Source organism: Triticum aestivum, chromosome 2A, assembly GCF_018294505.1.
Source record: "Triticum aestivum cultivar Chinese Spring chromosome 2A, IWGSC CS RefSeq v2.1, whole genome shotgun sequence".
Lineage (NCBI taxonomy): Eukaryota > Viridiplantae > Streptophyta > Magnoliopsida > Poales > Poaceae > Triticum > Triticum aestivum.
The window spans coordinates 9,245,067-9,257,390 of record NC_057797.1 but is presented as its reverse complement, the minus strand read 5'-3'; the positions used below and the strand labels follow the sequence as shown (position 1 = coordinate 9,257,390).

The following is a 12,324-nucleotide window of genomic DNA, read 5'->3' as shown; positions in this document are numbered from 1 at the left end:
TCACGTTTTACGATACGGAGCCGCCGCCAAGCCCTAAACTCTCTCGGGATGGCTGATCTGGAGTCCGTTCGGGGCTCCGGAGAGGGGAATCCGTCGCCATCATCATCATCAACCATCCTCCATCACCAATTTCATGATGCTCAACGCCGTGCGTGATTAATTCCATCGTAGGCTTGCTGGACGGTGATGGGTTGGATGAGATTTATCATGTAATCAAGTTAGTTTTGTTAGGGTTTGATCCTTAGTATCCACTATTTTCTGAGATTGATGTTGCTATGACTTTGCTATGCTTAATGCTTGTCACTAGGGCCCAAGTGCCATGATTTCAGATCTGAACCGATTACGTTTTCATGAATATATGTGAGTTCTTGATCCTATCTTGCAAGTCTATAGTCACCTACTATGTTTTATGATCCGGCAACCCCGAAGTGATAATAATCGGGACCACTCCCGGTGATGACCCTAGTTTGAGGAGTTGATGTATTCACTATGTGTTAATTCTTTGGTCCGGTACTCTATTAAAAGGAGGCCTTAATATCCCTTAGTTTCCATTAGGACCCCGCTGCCACGGGAGGGTAGGACAAAAGATGTCATGCAAGTTCTTTTTCATAAGCACATATGACTATATTCGGAATACATGCCTACATTACATTGATGAATTGGAGCTAGTTCTGTGTCATCCTATGTTATGACTATTACAAGATGAACCACACCCGTCATAATTCTCCATCACCGATCCAATGCCTACGAGCTTTTCACATATTGTTCTTTGCTTATTTACTTTTCCGTTGCTACTGTTACAATCACTACAAAACCCAAAAATATTACTTTAGCTATCGTTACTGTTACTTCCATATTACTTTGCTACTAAATACTTTGATGCAGATATTAAGTTATCCAGGTGTGGTTGAATTGACAACTCAACTGCTAATACTTGAGAATATTCTTTGGCTCCCCTAGTGTCGAATCAATAAATTTGGATTGAATACTCTACCCTCGAAAACTATTGCGATCACCTATACTTGTGGGTTATCATGGCCCCCGACGACGCGTCCGCCCTCAAGTGGGCAAAGGAGGACTACGTCCGCGAGCAGGTGCACCACCAACGCCGGGCGTACCTGGAGCTCCAGGCCCATTGTCGCGGCCGCGAGGAGGGCGGCATCATCGTCCTCGACAACGACGAGGAGGATGAGGCCGGGCCGTCCAGCGCCCCGCCGCATGTCGGCGACCCTGGCCAGGGCTGCAGCAGGGACGGCGGCGGCGCAGGCGAGGCGCGCGACGATGATGAAGACGGCGACGGCGGTGACTACACCCGCTTCTACAGGCTTCTCGGCATGTAGACGATGGCGGCGGCGACGGCGGTGGCTAGGCTTTTATTAGTTTGGCGTAGTTTAGGCGTAGTTTGCATGTCTTCTTTATTTTTTGTACAAATTTCAATGAAGTATCGCGGAGTTCGTGCAAAAATCGTCGAGTTTGCAAAAATTTGAACGGAATATCGCCGAACCCGCGGCGACCTGTGGGCCGACGACTGGGAATGGAGTCACCCACAGGGGCAAATGTAGCGCCGTTCTCCCCCAGGCCGCTCTTTTTCGGCGCCCTGGGGGGCCGAAGAACTGGAGATGCTCTTAACCGCGCCCCCCGTATAATTCCGGTGACTCTACGGGTTTGACCTTTTTTGGTCAGACTAGAGCCTTTATAGTCGCTCCGGCCCGTAAATTGGCCCGAAAACAGCCCCCCTCACGCAGTATAACTAAGCGTTCGTGGCCGATATACGGGCCGAACCCTATCCCCGCGCTGCTGCAATCCCTTCTCTCCCCTCTCAATTTCTCGCCGCCGCCGGCTCCAATCCGCCGCCCAACTCCACCATGTGGCGTAGGACGTGGTCCTCGGGCCGCGGCGCCGGCGGTGGCGATGACCCCGATCGGAAGTGATGCGTCGTCGCTGACGCCGCGAGGAAACGGAGTGCCCGGAGGTACCTCGACCGAGGCCTTCAGCCATCGCCGTTGCTCCTCTGTTATGAAACGGAGGAGTAGGACCGGGCGCTTCTGTCCTCCGGCACAGGCAACTCCTTCGCAGGTGCGTCGAGCTCCCGTACGATGCTCATGCCAGTGCAAAAAGAGTCGGAGGAGCTCCTGCCGCTCCGCGCGGTGAAGAGGGAGCCGGAGCGGTGGGACAAAGGCGGACGCCTTCGAGGCCGCCATCCTCGCGCGTAGTGTGCGGGGGGAGGAGGAGGAGGTGGAGCAGCGCCGTCGATGGGACACCGACCTCGATAAAAACAGGGGCTCACGAAGGTGCAGGAGTTCCAGGACAACTTGGTAGTATGGCACTGCGAAGCCAAGGCGCATGACAACATCTAAATCGACCTCGGCTACGACGATGAGGACTGAGCTCATCCACCGCCACAGCATCGCCGCCGCACTTGGATGGCTACGGTGAGCCAAATTTTGGCATTAGGGTTAGAGCGGCCGTTGCTCCTCCGATCTAGTTTGTAAAATATCGACTATGTATGACTTTTGTATGATGATCAAGTAACTATGAACGCTAGTAGTTCTACTGGAGTAGTTCGATTTCTCACGCGAAGTTTTGATTTCAAAATTTACTGGTTCATTTAAAGTTTATGTTCTGCCGCGGCTGTTTTCGGCCCGTATCCGGGGCATGCCGCGAACTGTAAACACACTTTTAAGGTCCGCGATATAAGGAGTCTACTAGAGATGCTCTAACCGACGGAATCGACCCAGATTGTTGCTTCTCGATTGCACTACCAATTTTGGTTTGATTCTCGCTATTCTAAAGAAACAGATCAAATTCTTTTGGGGCTTATGATTATCGAGACCATGATTCTCCTTAATCGGGTGAAAAGAACTGGACCATTGGTGGTGGAATGAGCAAGCGGTACTGCCCATCCACCTCCTCACGAGCACACACCAGATGAGAACATATCAAGGGATACCGTCTTTCTTGTGATACAATGCTCCGAACCATCCTGGACCACTAGATCATGTTTGAATGAACGTGATGAATGCACACTTGATGGACAACTCCTCCACCGTGAAATATATAGAACACACCCTGGATCAGTGAGCCCTTTGCTACTTATACTAGTCTAACCAGCCTCAACTTTCATTGGCTGTCAAAAAAATAAGGGCTATGTTTCACTTCGTGGCCCCATTTGACTTTCACCTCTTGGTCTTTTAAGGCCCATTGATATTTAATTTAACATCCCCGAAAACATTTTTCACCTATATATAATTAATCGGGAATACCCGGTATTACTCGATATTCACTGAAACCCTTTCCTGTGACCCCGGAACGCTTCTGGAACCTCTCGGAACTATTCTGAATATTAATGAAACAATTTCACATATATATTCTCATCACTCCCATCCTACTAACACTCAACAGATCATGATTACCTTAAGCTTGTGACCCCGTAGGTTCGGTAAATCAGAGACATGAATGAAACCCCTTCGTTCAATGACCGATAGCGGAACCGTGGACATCCATATCGGTCCCTATGATTACACGAATGATATTCGAGTGAACCTTTGGTTATCATGTGATGTTCCCTTTGTTCCGTGACACTTTACAAAACTCGGTGTGCATCGGTATCTTCCTGAGTTGTCACCATGCTCACTATACTGTTGCTCCCGTTACCAGTTTGTTCTTGTTTCTCGTTGACGTGTTCAGGCATCCCCGTGACATAGTCACCACTGTCTGACCAGACGATGATGGATGCAGTCACACCAAGGGATCCCTAAGAATATCTCTCTATCGCCAGAGGAGAAAATCCCACCCTCGAGCTATCCGGTCACTTGTCAAACTTCCCGGTGTACCTGAAAGTAGTCGTAATGATCACCTTGTTACAGATGATGTTTGAGCAACCCCAAAGCCCACCGTCCGATAGGAAGTGATCGAGACACTCTCATGGCCAGAGGAATTAAAGCACATGCTAACACTCTGTGTTGTAACAGATGATTTCAGACGATGTAGTCACAAAGTATAACAAACAAGAATTGGGTCGATTCAATATGATCGTTCTTCTAATGTCATCCCCTAAATGTTGTTTTAGGACTATTACTACACTTACCGATATCCTTTGATCCGAAAAACATGATTAACAACAACACTTGAGCCAGTCTTAGAGGCGAGACCGGGAACCTATTGTTTATCGTTTATCATTGCACACGTGCCTATGAATTTTTCACTGAATCACATATTACAGCATCATAGCAATTATAGCATGAAATATAAAATCTTAACTATGAATAGGGTAATATAATAATACAAATATTATTGCCTCTATGGCATATTTCCAACAGTCTCCCACTTGCACTAGAGTCAATAATCTATTTCATACTTTTAACTTTTACACCAATGGCATTCCGGTGTAAGTACATGTCTTGCTTGTGGTTTAGACTTCGTCCTATCGAATCTGACAACTTCAGATCCGTTTGTATCATTTGCATTTCTATGCATCCGTAATGCTTTCACATGAATACATAATTTATTTGAAACAAGCTTAGTATATATTGAATCACTGGCAAGACCTTTGATTCCTTAGATTAAGGCATAGACCACCATATGAGAACAATGTTCTATTTGCGTAATCATCTAGAAACCATACTAAGTTCATATATGAACCGTTGATTCATCACCCTCAATTGTTGCTTCTAAAGCGACAATATACTCAGCCTTCTATTATAGAATTCACCACGGTAACTTTCTTGGATAAATTCTAACTTGCTGTGCCACCATAAATCATTTAATTGAAATCGAAATTCGCTTGGAGCACAAATTGAAGTTTTTGTCGATGTACTACTTACATCAAACATGTATTCATGTAACTCTTTACAACAATCTCTTTATTCTCTCCATATGGGAGAAACATGTCGTTAATACTTAACGATATCTTCATTGTTGTCCTATGATCAACAATTTGCCCATACTAGTAAATTTACTCACAGCTTACTTGGAGTACTTGAACATATCTTGTTATTACAAACCATTGAATTGAACACAAGTGTGATTGAAATCATGTATTTCACTATTTAGTATTTTAAGATATCGATTCTTGCTAAGAACTCTTTCCATGTGACTTTGACAAGAAAACTCTTCTTGACATTTTTCATACTAAACTACTTTAGTACTCTGGTCAATATGTATTTAGGCTAAGCCCGTTTACACACTATCATCTTCATAGATTATTATGTATAATACAAGGACTATATTGCCTAAGTACTTTGCTGAAAAACTATTTTCAATAAAGTCTTAATCCGTGTCAAGAAATTTATATAATTTCCAATCAACAATGTGTCATGCACACACAGTGTTTAGAAATATTATCATGCTCATACTTACTTTCTTGTAAGTACAAGCATTTTTGTTTCTATCGAAGAAATCATATTATCTGATCAATTCATCAAAATAAATATTCCAACTCCACTATGCTTATTTCAGATCATCACGAGATCTTTTGAAGTTTGCACACTTACTAGCATCCTCTGGATCAACAAAATTACCTTGGGCCGTATCAAATGTACATCCTTGGTTCTATTTCCAGCTCATGGGAATCATTTCGACATCCATCTGTTATATCTCATAACTAAAATATTTAATAATTGCTAATTTAATCCAAATTGACTTTAAGTATTATTATGATGAGACAATCTCGTCATAATCAACTCCTTGATCTTGTCATAAACTATTTGCAACAAGTCAAGCATTATAAACACTCATGTTGACTTTGACATGTTCTTTGTTTTGAAAGCAAGAGTGCTATATTCAATGGAGATTCATGACCATTAATTTTAGCTGGCACAGAAGATGGACTTGTGATGAGTCTAAACCTACGGATTATATGAACGGAGTTTCTACAAATGCTCAGGTTCATTTTGAGGGATCAGAGAGAGAGCAGAATATACTTGCATATTTATTTGTTTCTAAAATATTTTGAGACAAGATATGATGGGTATGCATATAGTTGATTCAACTCGAGTCGAGCACAACTTCTGTGTTGAAGCCATTTCTTGGCTCTTGCTATCTTGTGTGTTGAGGCCATTTCTTCCATCCTGCTACAGAAAAGATGATGTAAATAGGTAATGAAAATTATCAATAGTGAATTGTTTGTACACGAATCCAAACCAGTGAAAAGATAAACATATACTTACAAAATGTGCAACAGTCATCGAACTGGAAACAGTTGCGAAAGATAATGGCAGGCTCATATGCAAGAGAGATACATTAATATTGTTAATAGCTTCCCTCTCTCTACCTTTGACTGTAAAGTTCTTTTTAACGAGGCAAGATACTTGCAATTTTGATTAAGTAAGAAAAGAGTAAGAATTACCTATTAATTTTCGGCAAACAAAGTGGAAAACAGAACTGTAGAGTTTGGAGTTCAGCATTGGTTCTAAGTTATGAATCGGATGAATAAATAGCCATGGTCTTTGTTGACTGGTTTAGAGAATATGATCCAAGGGAAAAGGATGCTATCATATTGGCAATGGTATTTCTATCACAAAGATATGTTCCTCTTAGTGATCCTTCGATCTCGATAGACAAAGAGTAGGCAGCTTATGGACCTTCCAAATACAAACGCTGAAGTGAGTTTTGAGCAAAAGTATGGCTTACAAGTCGAAGAGGACACATGTGATATCTCAAGAAAGGCGATGAAGCAAGAACATACCACTCTGTATTGAAGCCACCTCTTAGCTCCTTCTATTGTGTGTGTTGAAGATACTTCTTGGATACTGCTATAGAACCAACACAATACTCCCTCCATTTTTATATACAAGGCCACAAACTCAGATTACAAGTACCAACATAAATTTTAATGGCTGCTTTGCAAGTTAGTTTTTGTTTTCGTCTACTTGCGTCATTAATACGCCACATGCATGCAAGGAATCTGAGTGGGGGGAAGTAGCTGACTCTCATTATGAATACATGCATGCAAGCATTAAACATGTTGCTAGTACAAGAAAATATCATTAATTTTGCCTCAATTACTGTTGGCGGCCTTGTATAGATGCAAAATGTATATTCCATAGTGGACTTGTATAAGTAAATGAAGGGAGTAAAATGAAATGGAAAGTACCAATAATTTTCCTTTTGGTGATCCTTAGGTGTCCAAACGGATGTAGAATTATCGTGGATCTATGAATCTAGAGAGTAATGAGCAAGTCGTACCTTGAAGGCTCAACTTTTAAGGCACAACAGTCACGGATGTTGGTCCTTGAAGACGCAACGGTTGTGGACATTAGTGAATAGGAGGAACGACGATGGGCAGCCACGCACATTCGCCACAGGGGCGTCCAGGATTGAGGCGTTGGTGGTAGCTTCTAGGGCAGACAACGATCTTGACGCTGGATCTGGTACTTAGCTCTGCTACTCAGTGTAATTAACATGTGAAAGTGGAGTCATATAGCGTTCAAGGGTTTTTCTGCTTCCTCGTCATTTTTTAGAAGACTGATGCCGGTTCTTTCCCAAACTTGTGTGTGGGCTGCAGTCCATTTTCGCGTTCGTTAGCCATGTGATTGTTGGGGCCACGTGGAGAGAAATTGTTGATACGAGCACCAGTGCAGATTGGGTCATCACACACGATTAAAAACCACTGTCACAAACACAGTTTCAAACTGTCGCCTTGCAGTGGTGTGTGATAGGTGGTTGCAAAGCACACGGTTCAGAACAACCGTGTGCGATAGGTCGACCTATGAAGATATTTTTTTTCAAAGGGGTGACAAGATGCCACCCACAAAAAGACCACTGTCAAAAGGACAGATCACAAACAGTGTAGTTCGTGATGATGCAGCCAGCGGCCCTCCAGGCTTGGATGTTTTCCTTGACGAGAGCCATTAGGCAGGCGGCACTGCTCTTTGTGTGCTCAAACATCCTCATACTATGCTCCTTCTATGTTCTCCAATGGACTAGGATAGTGATCGTATCCAAGTTGTGTCACATATTCTTTGGAGGGAGTTTTTTGGCCTTAAGATACCAATTCTCAGTATCATTGGAGTCCATTTCTTGCATAGGGAAGTCTGTGGTCGTCCATTCATGGAAACACTGCCAGACCTGGTGCGTGAAGAGGCAGTGCATGAACATGTGAGTGCACGTTTTGGGGACACCAATGCAGCAAGGCAGACCGGGAAGGATGAGTTGCTCAGAAAGCCAGTTGTCAGGGGCGAGGCAGTGCTTGTGAACAACTAGGCACATGAAGAACTTAAACCTAGCAGTTGCCTTCGACTGGCCTGCAGATCGCATTAGCAAAGGCGAAGCAACGACTGGCCGCAAAGAAGAGGCAACAAGCACCATTGACCATCATGTGGACGCGCTAGCGAGAGAGAACAGTTTCTTGAGAAAGGTCCCAAACTCTGAATAATTGCACGACAAAATCACACCTGAGATATCTCTGATCAAGGCATTTTCGACAGCTGCCGCCAAGCCACAAGAGTCACAGACAAAGGAGAAGAGAGCCGGCGCGGCATCGGTGATATAGGGCTCATCCTTAAGCGAGAATCTGGATCCAGTTCCGTTCCCGAAACAGATGTAGAATTATGGATCTAAAAATGTAGAGAGTAATTAGGAAGATCATACCCGATCAAGATTGTGGAGGGTGAATTGGGAGAACGGTCGGCTATGACCCACGACCGTTAGTGGCAGGGGCATTAGGTCAAGAGGCAGCCAGGATTGAGGCGTCCACTCGACAGTGGATCTTTGGCTGCTTCTCACTTCTGTGTTGTCTAAGTTGATGTAACACGCGAGTTAGACAGAGCCCTTCTATAGTGTTTCAGGGATGCAGATCCTTTCTTTGTCAAAACTTGGTTTGTGTAGCCTGTGCTTGGGCCACCGGCATGGCGTTTCCTTGTTTGTTAGTCGTGTGCACATTGTTGGGCCCGCGTGAAGGGAAATATCTATCTTTTTGTCCCTTTTTCTTCTCCAAGATCCCTCCGGTCATTAATCCATATCCGCATCAACCCTTGGTATAGCAAACATAATGCATGACTAGAGGACACCACATCTGGTATTAGAGCCTAGACGCTCAACTCAGTATTATTTTCCTCGATGTCATTTCACCTCAATGTGGAAATGTCCGATCTTATTCAAATATAGGAGGTCTTCATGAAGATCTGTCTTGTTTCCGGAATATAGGTACAGAAATTCAATAGCGGTAGGATCAGGACACAAGTGATCTCTCGAGAAGGCAAGGAAGGAAGAACATACCGCGGAAAATGTCAACGGAGGCTGAGCACCAGGGAGCTCGTTTTCAAATTTCATTTTTCCAAAGTGCAAATATTTTGGATTTATTCGTGAACACACATACACATGTATACTATGTATGCGCGAAATTTCATAGCATTATACTTTCACATGTGGCATACAGAAAAAAGACAAATACACATTTTTAAACGGGCATTTTATTTTTGTTGTTGGGCTGGACTTTTTTTTGTACAGCCTACTAATCACAACATTTTTAAATGAAATTTAAAACGTTCTTGCGGAATACATATATGTTTCCATGGATTTTTTTCAGATCTTTTGAACTTCTAAATATGCTTTCTGATATTTTCAAAATACCAAGCTCCGTGGAGCTCGGCCTCCAAAAATCCGCACACAAACATACCGCCGTTTGTTCAAGCCACTTATTGGTCCAAATTCTCAGCAAAATCACCTACTTGGCAAAAATGATAGTGCTATAGGAGTGCGACAGCCGCAGATGACAAGGTTGAATCAAATTTTGAGAGCCAACCAACAAGAGATGGGCATGCAAACGTACCAAATGCTTGGAGCACAACAAACTGATGTCTCCAAGATGCAGCCTGGTCAGCTTACAAGATGGAATAATCAGCAGGGTGCTAGGCAAACAAGTCTATTATATACGCCATTCAAGGCATGTGAACTGAGCCAATGACACCACCTGTACAACAGATTCCCGGTGCTCCACAGAGCACTTTGCTTTGTCAGAACTCTTAGATTCCAGGTACTTCAGCTGCTTTATTTAACAAAAAGTGTGAATGCCATAAAACTTCAATCATTATTTTCCTTTGACTTCGTTGGTTTTTCTCATGTTGCAGTGTATGAGAATATGATCTCAAGGAGGAATTATTTTGTAAGGTGAGAGAATCCTTCATTTTATACTCCCTCTGCATCAAAATATATGACGTAGGACTATATGTGTATTATTTGTTCTTATATCTATAAGTATATTCCTAATATGTGGTAGTTATGCATAGTTGCTTTAGTAAAGCCAATTTAGTAATTAAGGTTCTTGTATATGTAGTGGGATATTGTGTTTAATTGAACTTGTATTTCAATGCAGAAGCCTTAATAGCTGAATGACCAAATCAAGTTGATGATTTTTTTATGGTTTTTTGTTAAATTTGCACAGCTCATCCAAATTGTATTGTTGCAATATTTCATTGCAGATCAAGACTTGGAAAGATGCTTATTTTCCTCAGTTTTTGGAACTGGATCGTAGAGTCGTTCTTCCAGCACTAACAGAGGTCACTCGTCCTATTCCTAGAGATAAATCTTCATTCATTGATGATTTTGCACATCTCTGTCACTTAAACCCTTGGTTCCATCTCCATACAGGAACAATTCTCATCACTATCTGAAGCAAAAGCTAATCAATACAAACGCAAAGCAAATTTCAAGAAATCAATCATAAGGATACTGAATTTAATGTTGTTGCAGAAGAGTGATGTGCACGAGGATTTGAAGGCGGATCTCCCCAAGTATGAAAAATACATACATCATTTCCTGCCTCTTCTTGAGAGGAATAAAACTTGCCAAGCCAAGATGAGTACAGGATATCAGTTGCAGAATTGTGAAAAGCAGACTAAAGTCGTCAATTTTACTGGCAATGCATCCCCAACCAGTGGTGGTAATAAAAGGTTGGTAAAAGCGATATTAAGATCAACTCTTCCTTTTGCTGCAATTCTATGTATTTTTTTAGATATATTGAATAGCTACATCTGTCAACAAAACATGTCATCCTTAATAGCTCAAATAATACTTCCTTTTTGTTGATAACATTGTAAAGTAACCAGCTTCATTAGCAATTATGCTTACCCTTACACAATTTATTTACTGTGTTTAGCCTTTTTCACTTGTAGTAGACAGCAAAAGAAACTAGCAGATGCAAGCATTTTGCAGTCAGGGCAAACAACTATGGCTAAAGCAGGATACCTTGAAGCGGGTGATAGTCTATAGCCCAGGAGACTACCACTTAGAGACCAATTATAGAAAGAAGACAGTAGAACACCACCACCTCATGAGCAGAACAATGTCAACCCACTTGCTAGGAATGCCAAGTCCTTCCTTCTCTTCACCTAGATCATTGCAGTCTTGGTCCTCCAGTATGCTCGAGTCCTTGGGCCCCTCACCAGTTGCATATCCAGTGGTAGCATCACCCCGTGCTCCAGTGCCCATGATCTCAATGGACGTTGATAGCATAACTGCCTTCTTGATGAATGGCAACACAGCAGCAGCAGCACCACCACCACCAAAAGCAAATGGTTCTAACCAAGTAACTCCTACTGAACCAATAACACCAGCCTCATCACTTCAGGAAGACATAGAAGCTGGTCATGGAGAGGTTCAGGCGCGAGGTGGAGACGGAACACCGGTGACTAAGAAGCCCATCAACCGCCTAATGAATGCGGTGAGTGTACCACATGCTGAGATCACTCACAGTTCATGAATTGTTGCAATCACTTGTACTGACAGTTCTGTGCTTGTTTGATATGTAACCTCAGATAAGATCTTCATCACCTCCAGTGCTACGCAGCTCTGCTAATTCAATTTGGTCTTTCCTCGGCATGAGTGACATTGTACCACATGGGAAAATCGGCACAATGTTGGATTCCAAATCCTCCTTGCAACAGCAGGGTGGATCTAATACTGTGAACAAAGTGAAGCGAGTTTTCAATTATACAGGGTCGCGATCTTAATCACTACCACTGGGTAGCGTGGATGGCGGTTGCATGTCATTTGAGTGTGGGGCCTCGGAATCTGGATCAAGCGGTGAGGTAATAAACTTTAAGAGGCAGAAAGCATAGGTATAGCTCCTTCTATTTTGTGCGTTGAAGCCACTTCTTGGCTCCTGCTATACCAACAACAGAATAAAATGAAATGGAACTCGGATGTTAACCGTGCTCAGGCTGGAGTAGTGAGAGAATGGGTGACCGGCCGGGAAGTTAGATGGTTTAGAATGAGTGCTCCACACTTGAGCAGTGATGAGGGGTTATTAGAGATTAAATCGTCAAATAAATCAAAATTTTGAAAAACACAAGGCTCTAGAAGTTTGATCGGGCCAGCCAAATTCAA

At 42.9% G+C, this 12,324-nt stretch overlaps 1 pseudogene; it reads left to right on the top strand.

Moving 5' to 3' along the window:
• Nucleotides 1–1,034: 1,034 nt before the first annotated feature.
• Nucleotides 1,035–12,056, top strand: LOC123191293 (uncharacterized; annotated as a pseudogene).
• Nucleotides 12,057–12,324: the final 268 nt, after the last annotated feature.